This window comes from Meles meles, chromosome 7 (assembly GCF_922984935.1).
Source record: "Meles meles chromosome 7, mMelMel3.1 paternal haplotype, whole genome shotgun sequence".
Classification (NCBI taxonomy): Eukaryota; Metazoa; Chordata; class Mammalia; order Carnivora; family Mustelidae; genus Meles; species Meles meles.
The window spans coordinates 47578789-47605355 of NC_060072.1; the positions used below are offsets into that span (position 1 = coordinate 47578789).

The 26567-nt window shown below is 42.9% G+C and overlaps 1 protein-coding gene across 4 annotated transcripts in view; it reads left to right on the forward strand.

Annotated features, from left to right (window-relative positions):
* The window catches only part of LOC123945893, a 186360-nt gene that overhangs the window by 159346 nt on the left and 447 nt on the right, over positions 1–26567 (forward strand). For 3 of the 4 annotated variants that reach the window (XR_006819520.1, XR_006819513.1, XR_006819515.1), the window contains 2 exons: positions 12025–12127; positions 12553–14626. The gene's annotated coding sequence lies outside the window, so the exon portion shown is untranslated. Of the gene's footprint in view, positions 1–12024; positions 12128–12552; positions 14627–26567 lie in introns of those variants that run through there. The other variant, XR_006819519.1, reaches the window with a different exon arrangement.

The window sequence follows — 26567 nt, forward strand, 5'->3', positions numbered from 1 at the left end:
GAGTGTAGCAAATAGAAAGCAGGAATCTCTAGCTTATTATCAGCTTGATTCCCACTGAACTAATATTATAAGCATTGTACCATGTACTACACACAGCATAGATGGAACTGAATAAAGGAGGGAACTGAATAAGGAGACACATAAAGAGATCAATACTATATTGTGTTGTAATTGGAAGGATAGCAATACAAAGAGGTTTTGTGGGAGCCCCGGTTAGGATCCTCCTAAGCTGATCCAGGAAGAACAAAGGGACCATGGCAAAGATTTCCTTGAGAAGGTGACACAGCTCTCCAAGAACAAGTTAACGGAAGGGAAGGAAGGATGCCCAGTGTGCGTGAGGTGTTCTGCGAAGTGTGAGCAGGATTATAAACCCCTCCCAGCTCCTCAACAAAGCTGTTTCTATCCACCACGTGGACAAGACAGCTGTAAAGCAAGGCATATCGGAGGGAATTGTGAACAACTGGAGGCACAATTAGATTGTGCGGTCGGTCGGAGCCTAAACAACCATGGGACAGCACAGACAGTTACCAAGGCCAACTTGGGGAGAGCTGTCTCCATCACTGGGGGTAATGAAGAAACCAAGAGGCTTCCTGGGGGCAGCATTGTCTTCCAGGCAATGTGTGGGCATTTAGCAAAGAATTTACCCTATAAACTATGGAGGCCTTCGCACAGGGACAGGTTGTGTAAGCTCTGATGGGCGAACCAGCCAACATTTGTCTTCCCTGCACTGTGCCCTACAGCTGTGGCATTGTCCCACCTTCTTGTTATTGTCTACCTTATTTCTTTCCCTCCTTTTCCCTACTTGGTGTCCTCATGGTGCCTTTCAGTCAAGACCTCCCAAAGCCTGCCCCCTAACCATTCTTCCCAGCTTCCATTTGAATATCCAGACTTTACCCTTGTCTCTGAGGCCAATCTCTGGCACTATTAGTCTGACTTTTCTTGGTCTACCTAAGTCCTGGGGCCAGTCTGATAAAGTTAGCCCACCAATGTGATGATGGGGGGTGCCAGCTTGATGAGTCACTGCCCCCAGGAAAGACATTCCTGTTTTAACCAAACCATCTCTCACCCCAGAGAGAGACACCAACATGTGGGGGATTCACAGTCTGCCGTTCTCCTGCCCTCTTGACCAAAATGAATAGCCTGGGCTGTGCTCCGGCTCTGCATCCTCTTGTCCCGTCTAGGTCATCCTCTTGTCCCGTCTATTGAGGTCCCTGCCTCTATCTCCTTTCTAGTCTGTAAACTCCATGAAGGCAGCCCTCGGCATGAATCTGCCATAGCAGAGCACCGGGAAAGTTGGCTTGAACTCACTCAGCCAGCAGAGCGTTATTGAACTCCAGCTGGGAGCAGGATACTCCTAGTGCTGGCAGCCAGGAGGGGCCTGCTCTGAAGGAGCCAGTCCAGGTGTGCAGAACCCCTCTGCTTCCTGCTTTCGGAGGGTTACCGTGGGTGACTGAGAAGAGATGGTCCAGGCATAAATAAACCTACCAAAAGCCAGACACGTATAAATAGCAGTGCTTCCCACGTTATAGCAACAGCTCAGCTGAGTGAAATATATGGACAGGTTCCAGGACCCTGGTACTGGGAGGAGGACAGTCTTACATTTGAATAGAAAGGCTTTTTTTGTCCCCCTCAAGCTTCCTATTTTATTATGAAGCATTTGGAGCAGTAAAGAGCCAGTATAGAAAATATCTTTATTCAGACCACCTAGGTTCAGTGATTGTTAAACATGTTGGCCTATTTACTTTATCTCTTTATAAAAAATAATATTAATAAGGAAATAAAGACTACATGTGGAGTTGTAAGCACATTATAAGCATTCCCCTGACTTTTTTCTAGAGATCACTAGTCTTCTGAGGTTGCTGTGTTTCCCTCTGTTTATATTTTTTATTCTCTTACTCCAATTGTGTGGTCCAATAAATACGTATGACATTGGTTACATTTTTAAAGTTTATATGAACGCATTCATACTTTGGATGTTTTTTTGCCAAAAGCTTCTTTAGTCAACATTCTAATGATGTGATGATATTTCTTTGTTGGGTAAATTTTAATTTACTTGTCCATTCATACACTGATAAACATATGGCTTAATTCTGATATCTTGTATGTTTCCTTATATGTCTTGTATATGTCTCTTTATGTCTCTTGATATCCTGGTATCTTATATGTCTTCTAAGACATATAGGGCATAGGAATCTTAAATAAAAATGGGTGATGAATGATTTTTTTTTACAGATAGGTTTTCTGTTTTTTACAATTATTTATATACCTTTTCTTACTATGTCTGTTTTTCTTCTTATTATTATTTTTAAAACTTTCCATCAAGACTTCATGCATTATCCATGAAAAGCAAGGTTGCACACATTCAAGTACCACACCAGAATATTCCCAATTACCTTCATTCCTTTTGAATGACAAGGTCACCTCATTTAGCCACTCTCTGCCTATCTAGAATCTATCAACATCTCACTAGGGCCTTGTGCCTATCAGCTTGAGATTGTGTATTGGGAAGAGTCCCAGGGATCTGTCTGCTAAGATATATGAGATTCTCAGGAAAGGATTAGTAGATGGCATCATGACTAGTCTCCCATATCAGGTGAGGGCACTACCTCAAAACGCTACCATTGCCAAAACAATTCTTCAAAGCCACTCAATTTTTGTGATAATAGTCTATTGCATGGTCATTTGATATTTAAAGTGAAAATGATCAAGCCCATTTTAGGGGTTAGGCATTGGTTCAGGTTCTTTAAATTCATTAAATCTTAATCTTTACTATAACCTTCAGGCATCGGTAATATTTTTATCCTTCTTACTGATGAGAATATAGATGCTGGCTGAGGTATGTAACCTCCCCAAAATGGCACAGACAAGAAATGGCAGAGGCAGGATTTTAAACCACGTCTCATGGGCTCCAGAGAGACCATGCATGGTGTTGGGTGAAGATAAAGAACACAGATCTTCACCTTCAAAAAAATGCATAAAACCCATTCCTATCAAAAATGAGAACTTGAAGGGCACCTGAGTGGCTTAGTCAAGCCTTTGGCTCCGGTCATGATCTTGGGGTCCTGGGATCTCGTCCTGCATCAGGATCCCTGCTCAGCCGGGAGTCTGCTTCTCACTCTCCCACTCCCCCCGCTTGTGCTCTCTCTCTGTCAAACAAATGAATAAAATCTTTTTTTAAAAGTGAGAGCTTGATCGAATAAAAAGAAAACAAACCAACTTGAGGGATAACCTTCAAGACAATTGAAATATACTCTTAAAAAACATTAATGTCATGAAAGACAAAAGCTGAGGACATGTTCCAGATAAAAGGAGGCTGAAGACACAGGACAAAGAAATGTAAATGTGTGATCCTGGATTAGAGGGGAAAGGATGCTCTAAAAATGTTACTGGGACTACCGGCAGAATTAAACACAGAATGTATTTTAGGTAATAATATTAAATCAATATTGAATTTCCTGAATTTATCATAGCATTTATGATTAAGGAAGATACCTTTGTTCCTAGAAAAAGCATTTCTTTCATTTTTAGTAATACCGATTACTTATAATATACCTGTGGATTACTTGTAATTCTTCTATGAATATTCGATTGTTATCTTTTGGCAATTTAAAAAGGAGGGCATGGTATGACTAGATTGATTTCGATTTGTTTTGTTTTTAATTGAATATAATTATATGCATATTGAGTGGATCACTGAATCAAGTAAAGATTTAGAACAACCAGTCCAGAGGAGAAAGGAACTGACATTTGACAATGTGATTTTTAAGGATTTGGTGGGTTTCTTCAATGCGAGCACCCTGCCCCTTACTCATTAACCATTCTCTATAAGGGCCATGACTTCCTTCTGCCTCATTAAATGCCAGTTACCCTCTTAGTTTTTAAACATGGCATTTGTACCTGAACTCAAACTGTCAAGTTGTATTAAAAATGCATTAGCTTGCTTTTAATTTAAGACCTACAGCCTTCAACTAATTTAGGGGCAAAAGGGAGAAAACCCCATTATAAAAATTTTAATTAAATTGCTCTAGAAGGGGAGGGAAAATAAGGAGGGCCTCTAGTCCCTATAATCTTTTGAGACTTGATCTAAGGAGTACTTATCCATGAGGCTCTCCCCAGAGATTCGTATCTGGCGAAGGGCCCTCCTTGATAGTCTGCTAGTACTTCTTTGGCCCTCTCATACAGCATTTGATTATTTTGTCGGGGCACCCCATGAACTGTATGTGTCTCAAGGAAAGATACTGAGTCAAAGATAATTCCTTTTGACCTCCAGTGTCTGGCATACAAAAAGATGTGTATAAGTATGTAATGCATTAATCTAAATTTCATTTTTAAAGAAAATGCATATCCATGTGTGTCTGTCTCTGTGCCTGTATCTAGAAGTCAGGGTCTAGTGACTCCAGGGGTCATCCTGCTTAACACTTTGTAATTTAAATTAAATTTTATTTTATTTGTTTATTTTCCGAAGTTTTATTTAAATTCAAGTGAGTTAGCATATAGTCTAATAGTGGTTTCAGGAGTAGAATTTAATGATTCGTCACTTCCCCCCAGTACTCATCATAACAAGTGCCCTCTTTAAAACCCATCCCCATCCCCACTTAGCCCACCCCAACCTCTCCCTCCAGCTACCCTCAGTTTGTTCCCTATGAAGAGTCTGTTATGGTTTGCTTAACCCTTTATTTTAGATAAAATTCTAATAAGCTCATATAGTTTCCCACCTACAGTAGGAATAAAAAACTGAAATTAAAAAAAAAAAAAGAAGGAATGTAGTCTGCTTGTAGAAGAGAACAGTCATGGCAGCAGTAAGTGAAAGGCCAACAGAGATGAGGGCAAGAAAATTAGGAAAAGTAGGAGTCTGGAGATATTTCCTGGATGTGATGTCGATAAGGACAATGCCAGTTCACCAAAATATGATTCAAGTACTCCAGAGTACTCCATATCCTCTGGCTCAGCATCAGAGAAATACCTGTTTGTAAAAATTAAAAGAAAAGTGTTCTAGAACATTTAAATTGTTTCTTTTTTAAAATTTTTGACATGTCATCCCTGTCCAAAGTTTAATAGATGGGGAACGGCTATATGTGTTTTTTATTAATCGTCGTTTTTCCTGGATACTCATATGGTCCCTGCTTTTAATTTTAAAGCAGATGAATTAGAACATTTTGTATTTCTCCCTTCCAAAAAGATCCCCCAAATGAATTACTCTTGTGGCCCTTGACCAAGTTTTGTCAGAAATGAAACATGACTTCTCTCAGGCACCGTTGCAACCGCCTGTGAAGGGACGAGAGAGCCGGCCGTTCTCCTCCCCCTCCTCCCACACAGGCCCACTTTGTAGACACTGCCCCAGCTTGCCTGGCCAAGTTGGCTCAGAAAACAGGGCCTCCTAATCCTCCGTCCTCCTCCTCCACGGCCAGCTTCCAGCTTCCCGACTTCCTGAAGGGTAACCCCTGGGTACAAGGGGCCTCTGTCAGTCTCCACTCCCACCGGAAATCGACTCCAGGGGTCACTGCAGAGATGGACTCCACAAAGCATCTGTGCAGGGTCACGGAGCAGATCAGCCAGTGTCACAGAGGCTCCTGGGAGCCCCGGCCTGCATGTCCAGTGCGGCTCTCCAGGAAGTCCTTGGCAAGGCCTGTCTTTTCAGAGCTCCACGCACTGGCCACCCAGCTCCTCTTACTTGCGCTAGGGGCCTTTGCGGAACTCCTGGCCTTTGGTGGCCAAGACTTCCGCCTTTCAGAGACAAGACGCTACTGTCCGTAACCCAGCACTCCTGTTGGCTAGTTCAGCCATTCCCGCTCCGCTCCCAGAGCCCCAGAAACTGGAGGTTCACAGGCTCCTTGGGTTCCACCCAGTTTCTCAGGGCTCGGGCCCACTCTGAGGAATCCAGCCTCTTTGCTTGGCTAGAGCTCTGCACACTGAGAACCGCTGGACGGGAGCTCATGCCTTGGGATCAGACTGTGTCAGTGAAGACACGAACAGGAAAGGGTCACATGTCCCCAAAGTCCAGAGAACAGGAAGGTCACAAGTCCCCAAAGTCCAAGCAGCCCTCTAGGATTAGAAACACAGTGGTGGTCACTAACTTCAGATATTTTTGAGCACTAAGAGCTGTGTGACTAGATACTTACATTCTAACCCTTGCCCCTTTAATAACTACTTTTTAAAATAAACAATGGAAACCACCTATACCCATGGCAAGGCTCTATACATTTTTAGAGAATTTGGGCATTTAATATAATTGTTTATATAGTGGAATTCAGTGACTAAAGAGGCTCAGAGATTAGATCTTTGGAAAATATGTTCACCAGCCATCTAGCATCTGCTTAACTAGAAAAGAGTCTATTAAAAAAAAAAAAAAGACAAAATGACAGACACGAGACATAAGGAGAGGGAAGAAATGGGCAGAAATGGGATATGATGTTTGATGACACTAATATTTGCATTGGCAAAAAATGCTCCAGTGCTTACAAATTGATTCCCTACCTGCACTTTATTCCTGTCCAGTGCTGCTATATAGGACCGTCTGTAAAGTGCAGTCCATCGCTAGGCAGGTATCAGTACCCAGTATCAGTGTTGTGCAGGCAGGCCACAGTGAGACCTAATACACTGGCCAATCATGGGAATACTGGGTCATCATGATCAGCCACCAAGAGTTCTCTATATATGATGACACCCAAGCCCACCTGAAAAAGAAAAAAAAAAAAAAAATGGTGAAGGAGACACTTGCTATCTGGGTCAGGACACTGGGATTAACATTCCAGATAAACAGAAGAGACCAAGGCTGCCCCAGTCCCCAGGGGTAGAGAGTTAATCAGGAGAACATGGATTAGCCAGGAGAGGCCCCAGTCTGAGATGCTCCGAGATTGTCTTAGAGGACTGCTTTTGAGTGTGACATCACAGGGCCACTGGAAAGATGAAAAGCATAGGTTGCTGGAGGATATCATTTCACCACGTGGCAAAAGCTAAGCTGCAGTAGGAGAGAATGAAGCCAATGGAAACCACAATGAGAGACTACCTTGGGGTGAGCCTCCTGATGATCTTCTCGGAGGCCCTGAAACAACTTGAGGTTACTAGTTCTATTTCCAGACTTCCCAGTTACCTAACCCTTTTGGGCTAAGCTGAGTTGAGTTGGTTTTCTGTCATATACAACCAGAATGAACTGACCAACTTGGTAGTTGTTTGGCATTATGTATTTCCTCATATTTATGGGAGTAGAACCACAGAAAGGTAAGCTTATAACTCAAATATGCTAGAGAACAGTATTCTAGAACATAGAGAAAGAGAATAAAAGGATTGTGGGAGTAGGGGCCATTATTTCCATAGTATAATTGGTATTGTAATTAATAATCTAGCTAGTTACATCTATTACACCTTTCTTCTGAATGTCTTTATGTACTAATTCACTTAATCCTCCCCCAAACCCACTGAGGTAGGTGCTAATATTATTGTCCCCATTTTGCAGGCGAGGCAAATCAAGGCATAGAGACTGAGTAACTTGCCTGATGTTACCCAGCTAGAAAATGGAAGACCTGTGGTCCAGATTCCAGGTAGTCTGGTTCCCCAGGCTTAACCACTATGCACAGGGTCACTCTTTAAACAGAAAGGAATTTGCTGGCATGACTGGTGGGTTAGAAGTCCTGCTTTTAAAAACTATTATAAATGTCATACTTTCTTTCATCTATTGCCATTAGTCTCTTCATGACTGATTCCCTTGGAGAAGCTAGCCACACAAGAAAATGAAAGGCCAAAAAGCGAAAGCATTCCCTTAAAAAATTTTAGCAACAGAGCTTGTGAATATTGTGAAAAGAGGAAACACAAACAGAACCTACGCGGCCATTAACAGGAAGAGAAATATGAGGGAGGAAAAAGCACGGTAGCATTAAAAGGAAAAGGGACCAGGACAGATTAAAACAAATATAAAGAGATGGAGACAGCAAGGCAGAGAAGGCAGATACTAAATTACGTAAAAGAAAAGAATACACGCTTGCACATGGATGCGCTGACGCTAAGAGAAAGAGCGCGCACCGCAAGAAAACAAAATACTACCCACAGAAATCGAGCTACGTTGTCAGCTCCCTGAGGACCAGGACTGCGTCTGATTTGTTGGCTACTAGCTTCCCCAGAGCCAAGCACAGGGCCTGACAGGGAGTAGACTCAAGAAATAGCTATTGTCCAAATAAATGAAAAAGGCAGAGAAACACAGAGAAGACAACAGCTGGGAAGGAAGTCCGTAGAGTTTGGAAGCAGGTGGATCTGGGTTCAGATCTTGGCTTTCTAGCTTCAGATGCGTGCGATTGGGAGTAATGTGCTCACTACTTTCAATATTTTGGGGTCTCTCAGTTCTTCGTATGTAAAAGTAAGACTAGGTTCTGGATATTTAGCTATTTTTCTCTTCAAACCAGCCCTCGGTACTCTGTTCCGTGACGCTGGGGCTGCGACCGCATGGCAGCCCTGCCCGCCAGCTGAGGAGGAGGAAGGGGCTTCTTCCTGAGAGGCTCATTCTCCTCAAAGCTTCTTCACCGATCCACAGGCGGTTCTTTTCCTATCACAGCCACGAAACCCCGTTTGCAGTTTTCCCAGCACCCCTGCGCCCCCCTCGGACACCTCAGCGGCAGCAGAGGCCTGACATTGGGGTCTGAAGTTTGAGGATTCCAGCCTCTTCCCTCGTTTCCCCAGTCCTGGGGTGGTGCCTGCTTCCCGTAGCTGCTGCCTCCTTGACACGCGAGAGTCCTCTTTTTACCCTTTTAGTTCCTAATTATCAGCTTTATACCCAGTCAACAAGTCTTTCAATTCCATCTTCTCTATTTTATTTATTGATTCATTTATTTTTAGACACACAGAGAGAGGGGAGGGAAGGGCAGAAAGAGAGTAAAAGAGGATCCCAAGCAGGCTCCCTGCCTAGCGCAGAGCCGGATGCTGGCCTCGATCCCACGACCCTGAGATCATGACCTGACCAGAAATCAAGAGTCAGACACTTAACCACCTGAGCCACCCAGGTGTCCCACCATTTTCTCTGTTTAAATTACTAGTTTGGTTTCTTTCTCCGCCTAGACCCCGACTGAAACAGGATCATAACGCCTGCTTCACAGAATTGCAAGGCTAGATATCTAATGTGCTCAGAATATTGCCTGATGGTGGTAGGAACACTGTAACTGTGAGCTGTATAATGTAGAGAGACACAGCAGAACATTCGACCAGTAATGCTGGAGATGATACAAATGGGCTTTCGTGGAGAACATTGACTTTATGACCTTTGCAGACTTTGATGGCTGTGCTCTGCCTTTTCCAGGTCCAGGCACAGAGAACGTATCCAAGTCAGAGACCATATGCCATTGAGTCTAAGACACCACTAATTGTCACACGCACCATTAATTCTGTGTATTACTAAGAAAATTACTAATCACTACCGATTAAACTATGGTATATTATAGATGGTGAGGCACGTTCTGATATTGGAAATATTAAAGTGTGAAGAAATATATGCCTTTGGGACACATGAGTAGCTCAGTTGGTTAAGCCGCTGCCTTCTGCTCAGGTCATGATCCCAGGGTCCTGGGATTGAGTCCCACATCAAGCTCCTTGCTTGGTGGGGAGCCTGCTTCTCTCTCTGCCTCTGTCTGCTGGTTCGTTCTCTCTCTCTCTCTCCCTGACAAATAAATAAATAAAATCTTAAAAAAAAAAAGAAATATATGCCTTTGAATTGGTGAAATATAGCATTTACATTGAACCATGGTGAATTTTAGGTAATGCTTGCATGGATCTATAGTCATTCTTTTTTTTTTTTTAAGATTTTTTTATTTATTTGACAGAGATCATAAGTAGGCAGAGAGACAGGAAGAGAGAGAAAGGAGGAAGCAGGCTCCCTGCTGAGCAGAGAGCCCGATGGAGGGCTCGATCCCAGGACTCCGGGATCATGCCCTGAGCCCGAAGGCAGAGGCTTTAACCCACTGAGCCACCCAGGCGCCCCTATAGTCATTCACTAAAAATACACACATACACACACACACTTAGGAAAAGTGAAGATGAAGAAAAACATTTCCTGGCCCAGTATAGATCCTTATTCATGGGTCCCTGAGAAAGCCAACAATTGGAAACCAGCTCCAAAGAAATAAATCTTTAATTTGGTGTGGCCTGCCCATTTTACCCAAGGGCTCACCTCCCTCACCTGGCAAAGCCTTCCAGAGTATTCTGAGCAAAATAAGCAAGTACACAAACCACAGGCAAATCAGAAGTTTGCTTTCTATTCAGACTGAGAAGGAGTGGGAACCTCAAGTGGAAAGTGCCCTTGCTTATTAGCATGACCGGTGGTCTGAACTAAAATTATCCTGTGTTCAGAACACTCTGTGGGCTTTTATGCATCAAGCTTTTTAAAGCTTCAATCCAAGTATGTTTTGGAATATGGTTATAATCAGAAAAACAAGGAATGCAAAAATAACTCTTTGTGAGTCAATGTATTTCCTGCCCCAAATAAGTTCTTACTATAGCTGGCCCTACACGGCCCTGATCACATGGGGAAAACAGCCTGGGCTTAATGCCACATCACACACCCTCCAGGCTGCCTGTCTCTCTATCAAGTCAGTGACCACTAGAAAGTGATGAATCGATGGGCAGAGGGAGAGAGTGAGGGGCAGGAGCAAGAGAGAAAGGTGAGTGTGAGATGGCTTGGCACTTCAGATGGGTTTCATTGGCCAGGGTTGCCTTTCTTGAATTTTCACCCACTGGTCAAATAGGGGGAAACTGCAGCCTGTCTTTCCCCACCCTCCATCCTCTGATTTGATCTGAAAGTGGAAAACTGCCAGAGAGCCTCAAACCTCTTCTAGCTCTGTGCACTTGTTGGCAAACACCCGTTTAACGACCCTTGGCGAGCTTCTGTCTTAACTCCCACACCTGTGCCTGGGCTCTGTGAAGAGGACAGTTCAGTCCCAACATGTAAGAACATTGTAAAGGGGAAGATATGGGCTGCCTAATGAATGGGTTTCATGGGACTGTGGAAGTGCTTTCTTCATGGAGGTTAGTCTCAGAAACCCTAAACAGGTTGCTGGAAAGAACACAGAGACTAGGCGTACAGAGGGAGTCAGATTAATCAGGTGTTGTATCATGTGACCTGTTTATTGCACACCCTAAATAACAAGCATTAGAGGAGGCGCTAGGGATACAAAGACAAATAAGAGAGTTCTGGCCTCTAGAAGTTCACATCTAATCAATGTGAAAACAATCAACCCAATACTTCCCAAAAGTAAAAGCTGAGTTGAAGGGTCAGGGTCCACAGAAATAACAGAGGAGGAAGTACATTAAGAGGCATTCACCCCAGGACCTTTGCACTTGCTATTCTCCTTTGGCTGGAGCTCTCTCCTGAGATATCCTTGCGGCTCAGTCCTTCAGCCATGCTCAGAAAAAGCCAGCATCAGGGAGAGGAGGTAAGATAGTTGGATCTGTAGGGTTTGTATCATCCCTGAGATCTTCCAATCAAACCATGTGTACCGAATCTCTTACCATATTACTTGCCAACTTTACCCACAGCACTTTGTTCACATGCGTGTCAGCTTGTCTCTGCACTAGATATCTCATAGATGATCCGTATTTCTGAATCACATGTATTCTGGGATAAGCCCCTCACAGAAACCTAAGTCAAGCCCTCTCCTGGGGTTACTCAGTAACCAATCAAGGTCTCCCTGTGCAGCAAAGATGTGGCCCCCTGGAACTCCAGGCTGCAGCTGCAGTGGAGGTCAAGGCAGTGCTATGCTATTGCTGGCTGGCATGCCTCATGAGAACCAACGGTTTTGAGTCTTAAAAATTTTGCAAATCGGGAGTCCTTGGGTGGCACATTTGCTTAAGTGGAGGACTGTTGGTTTTAACTCAGGTCATGATCTCAGGGTCGTGAGATCAAGCCCCGCATCAGGTCTGTGCTCAACATGGAGTCTACTTGAGACTCTCTTTCCCTCAGCCCCTTCCCATTGTGCACTCTCCCTTCTTCTAAAAATAAATAAATAATTTTCTTTCTTTCTTTTTTTTTTTTTTTTTTTTGCTCGCCAGCTGATGACATGTTGGTAGCTTGAAGTCAGCCTCAGTGTGATTACTGGAACCAGATCAGCCAATGGTACATATCGGGGCTCCTTTCCTTCTATAAAGCCGGCTGGTAAGTATTTACTAGCACCATTGCTAAGGATGATCCTTCTGGGTTGCAGGGAAGAGCTTCGACCAAATGGTTCCATTAGCAAGACTGAGACAAAACATATGTAAGGGGACGGGTAACCGGACCCTCCTTGGCCCCACACAGGGACAAAAGTCCTCACATGCTCTATGCTCAACTACTCCCTAAAGGAGGGACTGGCAAACTTTCTGTAAAGGGCCAGGGAGTCAGTATTTTCAGCTTTGCAGGCCTTCTGGTCACTATTGCTACTATACAAGTCTACCTTTATAGCACAAAAGTAACCCTTGATAATATGTAACCCTTTGCTGGGGCTGTATTCTGACACAATTTCATTTATGGACACTGAAATTTGAATCTCCTATCATTTTTACATGTCATTAAATATTATTCTTCTTTTGATCTTTTTCCAGCCATTTCTAGATGTAAAAACCATGCTGAGCTCACAAGCTGTACAAAATCAGACCGTGGGCTGGCCTTGGCCTGTGGACTTACATTTTGCCCAGCGCTGTCTCAAAGTATAACACATTGAGTAGATGGGAAACATGACCCCGTCCCAGTGAACAGCAATAACATTCTCATTACTGGGAAGTTTTTGCACTGAGTGCTACCCTGAGAATTTTATATACATTTCCTCATTTAATCCTTAAAATGATCCAAAAGTAAATAATACTGTTAAGGCTCAGAGAAGAAAAATAACGTGGTCAAGGTCACACAGCGGGAGCATGGCAGAGCTGGCTAGGATCTGGATTCATTTTTGCCTAATTCAAAAGTCTATGCCCTTAGCCTCTGCGACCATCATTTGAAATCCTGGGTCTTGTGTGCAGGAAATAATCCTGATCATTCACCACCAACTCACGTGTTTATCCTCCTCAGCCATCGCATACAGCCAGCCCATCTTCCCCCTTTCTTCCCCCAATGCATGGGCCCTGCGAGGCATCCAGCAGACTCACCCTCGGATGGGCAAGGTCACATTTACTTTATCTTTTTTAAGGAACTCCATAAAATGTGCAGTAGCACTAGTAGTTTGAGTAGCACTTGCAATTTATTGCCAAAAATCAGCCTAAGGAAAGGCACCTGGGTCCCAGGAGAAACAGCAGAGCCCTGGACTGGACACCATCCTTGAGGGACGCAGGACAAGTCCAAGCTGAGGAATGTCTTCTCCGTCTCAGGAGCTGGCAGGACAAAGCTAGGAGCTCTGCTTTAACCATTTTTAAAATAAGACACACAAAATTAACTCTAGAGAGGACAGTGACTCCTGGAGGAAAAAAATGTATTTAGGTTGTGTATTTGTGTGTGTTTATGGAGGTAATGTTCAGAATATTCAGCGATGGAAGAAAAAACACAAATTATAAAGTTAAATTATTTCTCGGAAATTAAATGTCATAATTTCTGTAATTATCTTACTACTACTTTAATAAAAGAAACTGATGAAACTCATTAATATTGCTAGCTCTAAGTGAGGTGTTTTATTATTAACAAAAAAAAAATGATAAATGCCTAAAACAAATAGTGTGACTGAACTACAGACAGATTTTCAAGAGCATAATTACTTTGTATATCTTGAGTTCTAAGATCAATCAGAGGGTTGGTGACCTGGGCGCAACTGAATGGTGTTCTGACAATGATTTTCCAGTTTAGGTCAGCCCTGACCACAGATGATCTTTCACTTGGCCATTAATTTTACTCAGCTTTGAAATAAGCCCAATCTATCCTTGCCAGTAAAACTCAGAAATCCAGGCACACATTTAAAGGAAAATTTAGTTCAACCTTGAAGACCGGGATGAACATTCACTGGCTTATGGAGAAAGTTGGTTTGTCCCTTTGGGAAGCTAGCTCTTTCAATAATAAAGTGCCATGCCCTGATTAACCTTGAAAAAGGCCAAGCTACCTGTGATGGAGCCCAGGCTTCCAAAGAAGAATCAGATTGCAGAGTGGGAATGATGGAGAAGACTGATCATTGAGAAGACTGATACTCTAGCACTGGTGAAAGTTTGGGGAACTTCGGATGGTTGTGTAAATTGGTGCAAACTTGCTGGAGGAAGGAAACTTCTTGGAATTTAAAAAGATTTTTATTTATTCATTTATCAGAGAGAGAGAGAGAGAGAGAGAGCACAGCAGGGGGAGCAGCAGGCAGAGGGAAAAGCAGACTCCCCGCTGAGCAGGGAGCCCAATATGGGGATCATGATCTGAGCCAAAGGCAGATCATGCTTAACAGACTGAACCACCCGGGTATCCCTGAAAAACATTTTTTGTTTGCTTTTGAATCTTCTATTCAAGTGACATCAATAGTTCACGCAAGCCCTCTCCCTTATTTGACTTATAAATTAATTTATGTAATAAACTATATAATAACACAAATTAATTTCCATTTATCTCCACTCCCCCAACTTCCATGCTGCTTTCATTATAGGCAATCATGTTAATGTATTTAGTGTGGATATTTTAATTGCAAGAATTTTTGCAAAATGTGCAATGTTTTGTGTTCATGGATTTCTAACTTAATAAATGGTTATGTTAAGCATATCATTCTGTTTTCTGGCTATTCCACCGAACATGAGTGCGGCTGTGTTGCTGGATTCCATATTGCTCTATGTATGTCATTGTTCCTGACTGCTGCCTAAGGTGCCAATCCTTTGCCTCCACAACACGTTACCCATTTGCTTTCCAGTGATGGACAGACACCCACAAATAATGTTGCAGTTAACATTATTGCATATGTCTTCTCATAGACCTGTGTGAGAGTATCCGAGGGATATATAGCCGGGAACTATATTGTTGGAACCCTGGTTGTGTGTATACTTCATTTGACTAAATTCTGCAAGATTGCTTGCCAGAATGGTTGTCCCAATCTATACGTGCATTAGCATTGTGTGAAAACTCCTCTGTCTCCACATCCCTGGGGGAGGGATCATTTTCAAGAAGTAGGTCACAATATGGAGTCCTTCCCTTTTAGACTATGGACTGGATGCCTGAGCTCAAGGTCCCCAAAGAGCTCCTGGGAATTGGTACTGAGAATGCCCATTGCTAGTGCTTCCTGGAAAAATGACGAATTAATGTGACCATTGCAAATCAGTCATTTAGCAAATATTTATTGAGTGGCCTGCTACGTGCAAAGCTCCGTAACTAATGGAGAAAATCTCGTGTAATCTGTACCTTTTTTATATTTAGAAATTAATGGGAAAGAATGGTATTGATTTAAATTCTTTTTTAAAGATTTTATTTATTAATTATTTCTCAGAGAGAGAGCCGGGGGCACAAGTAGGGGGAGCAGCAGGCAGAGGGAGAAGTAGGCTCCTGCCTTGCAAGGAGCCCGATATGGGGACTCGATCCCAGGACCCTGGGGTCATGAATGGTATTGATTTAAATTCTTCCAAGTAAATAACCACAAGCACACAAGGTTATAAACGCAAATTTCAGGATGCTATGGGGGAACGCTTACCTAAACAAGAATGAAAACATCATAGGGACAAGGATTTTGAGTACTGTGCTCCAGCTTCTAGATGAGTGCCTGACATCGAGTTGGCCCTCGTAAATATTCACTGGATGAATGGCGAGACGAAAAGAGGGTCAGTGTTCAGGGCGGGCCTCCCTAAGAACATGATGCTCAAACTAAGCCTTGGAAGATGAGCAAGGGTTAGTCAGGACAACATGATGGTGGTGGTGGTGGCCGGTGGGGGCACCAGGAGCTCCCCCAGAGAAGGAGCTGAGATGGCTGCATAAGGTCAGCAACGCCTAAACCCATCTGTGCAAATACCCTCCCTCGCCGCCTCAGGGACATGTTTCCTGGGATGCTGCCCCCTCTTCAAGCTGTTGGGACCGAGCTCAGACCAGTGAGGCAGAGTCATAAACAATAATGGGAAATCCTATCGCCACAAGCAGAAGCCAATGTTTCTATCTCATGAACTGGAGCAAAAATGTTTTTGCAGTGTAAGGAAAAGAGAACACGTTTAAAATCAGACCCTGAATTCGAATCCTCCTGCTCTGTCTCTTAGCAGCTAAGTAAACATGTACAAGGGACCTAACCTCCTTGAGCTTCCTCATGAGCAAAAAATAAGAAGGATGACACCAACTTTATAGGGGTTTTGAGAAAATTAAGTGAGATATGTTTTATCTCTAAGACACTATATAATAATAAGATCTGTTATTATAATGGTAGTAGTACTGTTGTTGAACACTTATTTGCTAAGAGCTTTTTAAAAATTTTCTCTTCTATCCCTAGTACCTACTTCATAGGGTTCTGTGCACACAGCATGTGTACAGACTAGGGTACCTGGCACAGAAAGCTCTAAGAAAAAATGTTAGGTATTATCTAGCATAAATAACATAAATATACCTATTTTATAGATGAAGAAACCAGGGTTTAGAGAGTTAAATAACCTCTGAATTCACATACCTAGTAAGTGGCAGAAACGAGATCAAATGATGTCAGTCTCTGTGCTTTGTGCCTGGCCCCCAGCGGGCCTCCAAATCCATGTTAGCTTCTCTTCCCAGCCATCTCCTGGCCTCCCGTTTTCCTCTCCTGAGGAGTAGTTAGTGATGAGGAGCCCCATAAAGGCCTTCAAGGGCGGACAGAACTAATAGTAAAGGGCATCGAAGTGCTCCTCTGTATCGACATACACAGAACTTATAGATATTTCTGTCAAACGTGGAAAGCAGGCCATAAATATTGTACCTGGTCCTAAACAGACCCAACAGAATGTGCCAGCTTCCTTCTGGGCTTACTCTGAAACCTTTGTGACAACGATCAGAGGATTTCACAAGCCCTTGTTTAACACTGGAGGTAATTTAAATTAGGGGATACTGAGTCGCTTCTTCATTTTCCTTAAAAGAGAAACATTTCAATTCAAGAAACAGGAACATTCTACATTCTATTATGGTGCCTGATAATTGCTACCTATTTAATTTCTGAAGGAATCCAAAATTGGGCAGAATCTAGGTCGCTGAATTCCAGATAGTCACTTGAATTTTCTTTTAAACAAAATAAACCCAGGGCATGAAAAAGCTCAAGTATTCCAGAGAGAGGATAAATCATTTGAAAGAGACATATGGGAGCCCCGAGCATTCTTTTCTCTCCCTCTGTGTGTGTATGTAATTTATTTTCCAAGGAAGATTTCACTCAGATGGAGTAATCTGTTTCTTGAGAGAGTCCGGGAATTCTCTTGGGGTCTCTTGAGGCTCTGGTTGAAGGTACAGTGATTAACTCAGTCCAGATGAAGAACCAAATGTTTTCTATCCACTCTTCCCAGGCTCCCTTCTCCTTCTCTCTCCTTTCCCCAGCTCTTTGAGTTTTTAACCCTGCGATCTCTTCTTAGCACATGGATTTTCAGAGAGTGTACTACCAGAGATGGAAATGATTTATTTTCTAAGATGGTCTAGATATCCTGGGCTTTCAGCCAGGTACAAAAAGGACTTCTGACAGTGTGGAAACATGCAGACCCAGGGAAGAAAATCCTCACACACAGTATGGACTAGTTCCTGACCAGATCTGGGGAGACTTCACCCATGCTCTCAGGAAGGGGCTCAGACTTCTGTTGGAGGAAAATTGCTGAAATCTCACACACACACACACACACACACACACACACACACACACGGAGTAGGAGAAAGGAAGATGGAGGGGGGAAATGGAGATGATGTAGATCAGGTGCAGCTCATATAAATGCTATACTAGGCAGGACTTAGCATGACAAGTAATGAAAATAAATTGAAAATAAAATTTTTAAACCTGAAAAAAAATAGAGAATCTATTTTTCAGGATGAGTATAAAACCTATAGAAATTAAGTTTTATCATATTATATTTCCTACTGGGCACGAGTACATAGAACAACTTGTGAAATGAATCCTTTCCATCTTCTGGTTAGGATACTTCCTTTTCTCCTGAATTGGAGGTCCACAATGAGGGGTGTGTGTGTGTGTGTGTGTGTGTGTGTGTGTGTGTGTGTACATGTGTTGAATTACTATCTACATAAATGGATACTACGTGTCATATTGATTTTTGGTAATTCAACACTAATTCCAGGCAAAGCATCCTGAGAAATTCCAGACTTATGAATGCTTTTCTGGAAGTTCACAATCAAGATGTGTAGGAATCCAACTGTATTTCGAACAATTCCTGGATTCTTTTTAAAAGCAGGAAACAGAACTCCTGCATTGGTTTTTCTCCTCTTTAAGCAAATGCCTTTCACTAAATTGCTAGTATTTTAAGAATTTGACCTAATCCTCAAAATACTTTGGTAGGGAATGTGACAAGTGTTACGACTACAGTTCTCCAGAGATTAAAGAGAATGTACTTAACAGGCCAGTGGTACAAGTGAACATAAATGCCAAATTTCATGACTCATAGGATAGTGAAAAGTCCATTACACGTGATCATTTCCTCGCCTCTAGAAATCAGAATAAACTGTGCTTCACTTAACTTTAAAACCTAAGTTTTCTGTAATGAAAATAAAAGGAAGCTGTTCTGTTAGACTCTTTTTCACACAGCACCAAATCATTCAGTCAATTTCGTGAAGAAAAAAAGGAGACAATCTAATTCAGTTGGCATTAAATAAGGAAAAATAACCCAAAGTTGGGTCAGTTAACTGCAAAGGGATAGATGCTTCCTCCGGCTAAAAAGTCTCCTTTCCCCTGCTGTCATTTCTCCAATTTCATGCACTTGATTTCAGGTCATTTGAGCTCAGGCCAATGGGTAGCACTGCTATCACTCCCACTATGAGAAAACAGGAGTAATGAACAGGAGCACGTACCCCTCTAGGCTCTTTCCCTATAAAAATGGATACTATTATCATTCCCATTTTACAGACGAGGAAACTGGCTTAAAGAGTGTTGAATAAATTGCCCAATGTATGGAGTTTTGAGTAAATTGCATGCCAGTGGAAGTGGAAGGACAGGGTCCAAACCAAGGGGGTGCAAAGTTGAAATCTTCACGGAAGTCTCAGAGGTTGACCATTTGCTAACATTCCCTATAATTAAATGGTCCATTGAGGTATGACTCCCTCCCACGCTCATCTGCATTTCAGTAAGGACTTGATTAAAATGGAAACTCTATCAGGGTAGGGATTTGGTGTATTTTGATCATAACTGCATCCCTGGTGCTTAGCCCGTGGTAGATGATCCATGATCAATGTTGGCTTCATGGGTTTTCCAGCAGGGCAGTGGCAGGCGGCCCCCACTCAGAAGGGCTCCACACTTAGTGTTAATGCTCTGTAGTCACCATCTTGAAATTCTTAGTGATGATATCTTTGAATTTGTGCTTTGTAGATGAAGCCTGAGGGGACGGTGGAGCATGGGCAGGACACTTTGAGTCTCTGCTCACATGCGGTCCCACTTTCCTACCTCTGCACCTCCTGCCACGCTGGGTTCTTGGCTGCCCACTGCCCACCTGTAGTGCTCTGGGTGGCAAATAAGGTAGGTGATCTGGGTGGAGGGATTGTGACTCTGGCCAGGGTCTGGGCATGGAGGCTGAAAGAATTGGAGCTGGGTGCCTGCACCCTGCAGCGTCTCCCTGAAGGGCATGGCCACTTCTGTCCCACCCTGGACGGGTAGCTCCACAAGGGCACTTGGTGGGGGACTCCACCATGGCGAACCTCTCATCCACCTCTGATGTGGGAGCCAAGTGCATCCTGGTGCAAAGCCTGCAGTGGCTTTGGAGGACTTGCCCATTCCCAGCAAATCAGGCATGGTGCTCTGTGGTGAGTCTGGAATGGGGTCCGAGGTGCCTGCAGAGATCACATTTCCCCAGGTGCATCCCTGCACCCAAGGGAGCATGACATTAAATAGCAAAATTAAATTAAATCAGATTAGTGTAAATGAAGTGGACAATATTAAATACACATTGAACAAAACACCATGACAGATCAAGAGAGAAACCACAAAAGAAAAAGGTTAATATTTTAGTATTGTTTTTTAACAATTATTTTATTTTATTTTTAAAGATTTATTTATATTAGAGAGTGTGTTTGAGAGGAGGGGCAGAGGAAGAGGTGGAGAGAGAGAGGCAAACTCCCCATCGATCGTGGACCCTGATGCAGAAATCCGCCAGGGGCTCCATCTCCATCTGGAAACCCTGAGACCGTGACCTGAGCTGAAATCAAGAGCTGGAGGCTTAACTGCCTGAGCCACCCAGGCACCCCTGGCATTTTCATATCTTTAATCATACTTCCCCTGCTTTTTGAATGGGAACCATGCATTTTTCATTTTGCAAAGGGCCTCACAAATTATGTAGCTGGTCCTGTCAATAATTATGTATTAAGTTAATAGTTTGGACTCTCGGAAATCAAAACATTTAGGTCTCAAAGGAATAAAACATGAAGATCCAGAAATAGCATCTTGGACTGGACGATTTTCCTTCAGATGATATTCCCCAGGAACAACAGATGAGAAGCATTAAACACTCAAGAACTTTCAACAATCAGAGCTAGAATGGGCCATCTACAGATGATCTGAGTGAAATCTCTCACACGAAAACTGTGGCTTCCATAGGCAAACTGACCAGTAGACATTTATTATTTAGCCAATAAGGTCTTCGGAAGTCAATATGATTGCTTTTTGGGATAGGCATGTGATTTTCTAGCTTGGACCCATTTCCCGTGTCGCTCCATTATCTCACATTTGATGGCTTTTCCTATAATCTCACACTCATGCATATGAAGCCCGGCCCCTAGAACATTTTGTGTTTTATTCCTCTTTCCTGTTTCACATTTAGGAGGATCCATCATGCTTTCTTTCAGGGCTGTAATTCTATGAATCTGATACCAAAGAGAGTTCACAAATCCCAGGAGGTATCTGAGGGAATTATTTATTACGGGGTGCAATATTTTTACATTCCCCTCTTCCCTACTGGACTACAGACTTTATTTAAGGACACATATATTAGTCATGGTAGACTAACTCCTGAAACAAACAAACCTCAATTCTCGCAGTGGCTTAAAATAATAAGCTTAGGTTTTTTGCCCTCATGTCTGGTCCAGTGGAAGTTAGTTGGGGATGATTTACACAGTCATTCAGGGCACCAGGTTCTTCCATCCTGTGATTTCCTCAGCCCCTGTGTCCTCTGAATCTTCTACTAGTTCATTAGCATTTGGCTGACAGATGAAGAAAAACAGAGCCCATTAGGGAATTGTGAGAGATTTTTTAGGGGTCAGGCCAGGAAGTGATATACATCACTTCCACCCACATCCTTAGACTGTTCCCTTGGTCCTACTTACCTGCAGGGAAAGTTGCCAGGTCTTAGGGATTTCCATTCTGGTGAAGTCCTTTCTGAAATTCAGGTAGACATGGGGTTTAAATTCAGGGAATCGTTGGCTAATGGTCTGTTTTTGAGCCTTTCATCTACATTTGGACTTTGCCGTACCCTAAGTTTAATCCCCCTCCGCAACCTTGAGCGCTGATGTAATGTTCTCTTAGCCTATTTTCATCCAGCTGTGTGCCTAGAACGAGAAGGAAGTAGATTTCATGGACATTGTTTTTGTTGTTACTGTGAGGATTGTGTGGTGTTTTCATTATATATATGCTGGCTGGCACTAGGAGGTATTCAAAAGCTATTTTCCAAATGGAGACATAAATGAAGTATGCTCATTAGAATGGGGCAGACCATAGGAGCAAAACATTCTGACCTGCTTAGATTTATTTTTTTTAAGATTTTATTTATTTATTTGACAGAGATCACGAGTAGGCAGGGAGGCAGGCAGAGAGAGAGGAAGAAGCAGGCTCCCCGCTGAGCAGAGAGCCCAATGCACGGCTCGATCCCAGGACCCCAGGATCATGACCTGACCTGAAGGCAGAGGCTTAACCCACTGAGCCACCCAAGCGCCCCTGACCTGCTTAGATTTACAATGAGAGAAGTGTTATGTAGAAAGAAAAAAAAATCGAGGGGTTGACTGGAATTACTGGTTTGTTGTTTGTCCTCTTTGATCCAGTGACTAAGTAGCTAATGTCATGTTCAAACTCAAATCTTCTCTATCCCATTTACTCTTCTTTTAGCAACTTGCTTTGTTCCCTGTTAGACTCCTTTCTTCTCATATTCGTCCATTCTCCAAAGACTGTGCCAAAGGTTTTCCAGTTCCGATACTGCTCTTTCTGTGGTGTGATCAATTGCCTTAAAAACATCCTGTAACACATTAATGGCTCAGCAGAGCATAATAAACTTCAACTTGGCTTTAGGACAAAAGAAATGCCACACAGACATAGACTTCAATGACGCGTCTTCCATAAAATACGCTGTCCCCTAAATGGGGAGAACAGAAATGTAGTGCCCATTATCATAGTAGCAGATATTCATCTCCACCCACAAACTCGAGTATGCCAGAGTTAGTCCCTTGGCATTTTCTCATTTCCTTTAAATCAACGTCGTTTTTTCCCTAAGCTCCCATCCCACCTGTCTGGTGCAGAGTTTCATTTTAGACATTATTGGAGACTGAATCTGCCCAGAATCTGGATTAGAGCCCAGAACGGGGAGAAGGTCTTTCAATCGCTAGTTTGCCCCAGTTCCTCCTGAGTCCTGCATTCCCCAAACCAGAGTCCAGATGTTCTGGCTTCACTGACATGCCTGCGCTCAGTGCCTCAGTGGTCCAGCATCCCAGAAACACCACGTGACCATCCTGTGTGAGCCCCTGCCTACGTGGAGGTGTTCAGGGAATCGAGATTGGAAGTTAACGGTGGAAAAGAAAACAATCAATGATTATGAGTACAGTCTGATGTCACTCCCTTGATTATTACTAAGGAACTGTCACTGTTACCCAGATTACTGTCACGACATCAGTGCAAAGGTCAACATAGTGGCTATCAATGGGAAGACCTCAGCTATCTTGCAAAGGGGTACCTTGTAGAGAAACAAATTCCATGGCATCTAAGAATCTAAATTCACACCATGGTAAGGAGTCTGAAAATAAGCTATATACGATGTTAAAGCAGAGAAACCCAAAGCTGAGCAGGATGGGGTAAGTTCAAGCCCAATATATAACAACAAACCTAAAGAACATTTGACCCAACATCCAAACCTGGATTCAATACCCCCACTTGCTTTTCTGCTCTATTTCATTCATCTGTTAGAAGAATTATAATTACGTAGCTATATTGCATTATTTTTTCCTAATCTAATTAGAGTTGTCAATCTCAACATGAAAGCAGCCAGAATAGACTTTGTAAGTTCAGACATTATTTTCTTTGCCCACAAAATAAATATGGCCATTTCACAAAGAATTGAACTTGAGTTTCTCAAGGATGTTGGATCCCAATCATTACCATATATTGTGTAAAAGTCCCACTAAGAAATTAGATTTCACCCCCGGATCACTTGGAAAGAATAATAATAACACAACCTATGTATGTAGCAAAGCAACTATACATCAGCCAGTGTGATCACCGTCCCAGCTCAGTGTAATAGTGATAGAGGAGCTTATTATTAATCCCATTCTGCAGAAGGGAACACTGAGAAATTGGGTGATTTGCCCATGGTCATATATTTATTAAGTGGAAGAAATGGGACTGTAACTCAAGCTATTGTCTAAAAGCCTTTAATCCTTTCTCTTCTCTTTTTATGTACATTTTGGCTCTGTTAAATTATACTGTTTTTATTTTCCCATTAGCTCAAGGACAACATCTTAGTGGGACATCTGGATTTAATATTCTTTTCACAAACTCTTCAGAGTCCATTCATTTTGAATGAAGGGCTTTTGTCAGCAGTTAACCCTTCAGACTGCCTCTCAGAAGAGCAAAAACAAGACAATACAGATTTTGAACTACATTTTGTAGTAGCCAGGGAAAGATTTTACTTTCTAATTCAGTTGAATGAATTATTTACAATTCCTTTATCTGTCTTTAAGCACCAGATATTTCCCAAATCCAGAAAAGAGTTGGGGTCAGTCACTGGATTGTTTGTTTATGTCATAATCCTGATGAGGCATCGTTAGAATACAGAAGATTTAGAAAGTCTGAGATTCCAGCATAATTGCAGGGCGGGCAAAGGTCTGAAGTCTGAGCATAGTAGGTAGGACAAGGGAATATCGGTTTTCTGAAAAGAGTGAGAGCAGAGGGGTAACACATGAATTCTAAGGTAGGTCTACAAATAGGCCCTGTTCACAGGGGATGAGACAGCAAGATTGGTAGCACAATAGGTAAAGGGCTCAAGCCAAGATCTCTGTCATGAGCCCCTTATATTCTTCTTCTTCTTCTTCTTCTTCTTCTCCTTCTTCTTCTTCTTCTCCTTCTTCTTCTTCTTCTTCTTCTTCTTCTTCTTCTTCTTCTTCTTCTTCTTCTTCTTCTTCTTCTTCTTCTTCTTCTTCTTCTTTTTAAGATTTTATTTGTTTATTTGACAGACAGAGATCACAAGTAGGCAGAGAGGCAGGTCGGGGGGAGGGCGGGGAACAAGCTTCCTGCTGAGCAGAGAGCCCAATGTAGGGCTCGATCCCTGGACCCTGAGATCATGGCCTGAGCCAAAGACAGAGACTTAACCCACTGAGCCATCCAGGCGCCCCGGCCCCTTATATTCTCTTAGGGAAGATATGACATAGCTGTGGGGTATTCGAACCAGGATTATGACCTAAGCAATCCAGCTCCAGAATCCCCAGGCACTGAAGCCCAACACATAATTGGTAAGGACATTTAGAGAAGTGCCCATTGAGATTACATGGGAACAGAAGAGGAGAGAGAGACAAACAGATGCTATTCTGCCTGGAGGGAATAAGGAGAGCTTCATGGAGACGTGCAGCTGTAGGGGCTTGGACACTGGAGAACTGTGTAAAGGAGCTTACACTTTATCCTGAGGAGAAAAGTTCTTGTGTGGAGGTAAAAGTCACTTGCCCATATGTTTCTGTGCCTCAGTGTCTGAATTTACTTCATATTTGGTCCAGTGGAGCGATGTTAGCCTCTGTGGCTGTATGGGTGAGTGGGGCCTGGACCTGTTTGACCAGGAACCAATCTGTGAATGGCTCACCAACTCGGAATGCTTTCAGAATCCCATCCCCCAAGAGGAAGCACATTTAGAGCCATTCAGTGGGAAACCCAAAGGACTGTCAGTGAATTCTGGAGGGAGGCAAACGAAGTCATCAACACTTGTGAAAAATTTACCGTCAGAACCAAAGAGCCCGTTGCTTGAGAACGGAGCTGGATGAGTTGAAGTTAGGCCTTATAAATTTAGATTTGTTGAGTTAAAAAAACCAAATACCTATGTATGGCCAGATTCTGCAACTAGTTTCTATTTGCTCACTTTGCACATACTGGTTATCTAATAAAACCTGATTAGCCCACCCTAACGGTTTTTGATGGCCCTAATTGTTTTTCTCCAGATGTGTAGCAGTTTCTGTCTCATCTACAGAGAGGAGCACCAATCTACCCAAATTTTCTCATTTAACAAACAGGGAGCCACTTCAATGCACAAGGACTCAGCCAAGTGCAAAGACCAAGTCCCTGACCTCCAGTGGGGGCAAACCAAGGAGGGCAGTCACTATGGAAACCACAGTTAAAAGTGACTCGGAGGCTTACTTCAGACTTTCAGCACTCGCTTCCCTTCTTACTGTAAGAGAAGCCTGTCATCTGGCACTATGTGACGCATTCCTTCAAACAATAAGCAAACAGAGGCCAGGGCCCAGCTCCTGAGCAGTTTTCTCCCTCCTCTGATGGCTAGAACTGTAATTTATTTGTAATCCTGGTGGTTTCAGGATCTCTGCCACCTCTGTGTCCACAGAGTTTCAGGGAGGTTGGAGGGTGCTGGTTCGGGACTCGTGAAACCTGGATTTGATTCCCAGCTCCACCACTTATCATCTGTGTAAACATGGCAAATTCCTTACCTCTCGAAACCTCTGTTTACCCAAGTATAAAATGGACATTACAAGAGTACCCAATTTATGGAGTATTGTGTGAGGACGTATTAAATAATACGATGACGATAATAATATGCCACTCAAAATATGCCACTTTGACATAAGGATTATTTTGAACTAAAGGCAACTGAGAAATGACACAGAACAAAGCTCTCTACCTTCCCTCCATCCGCCTCAAAGCAGAGTGTGAATTTCCTTTTCTGCAGGTGTCCCTCCTGTGCCCGATCTCGTGCCAGAAGGGGTAGAATGACTTAATCACCTGAGACAACGCTAGGCTCTTATCAGCCCAGTGATGGCACCGAAAGGAATCTGCAACACAGCCTTACTAAAATGAACAACCCTTATCTTCCATTAGTTTCCCGTATATATTTTAACTTCCCACAAGCTCAAATTCTTTTTTCTTTTGTCATGTCGTATCTCCGCATTTATCACTCTTTGTTAAAAGGGTCTAGAAGCCTTCCGGTCTGACTGCCTCTTTGGAAGTATCACTTCATTTCGGTGAGCGCCGCCCCCCCCCCCATATTCATATGAAATAACCTTTTTCTCCCCAATCTGTCTCTTATCAGTTTATTTTTGGGGGCCTCAGCCACTGAACTTCAGAGGGTAA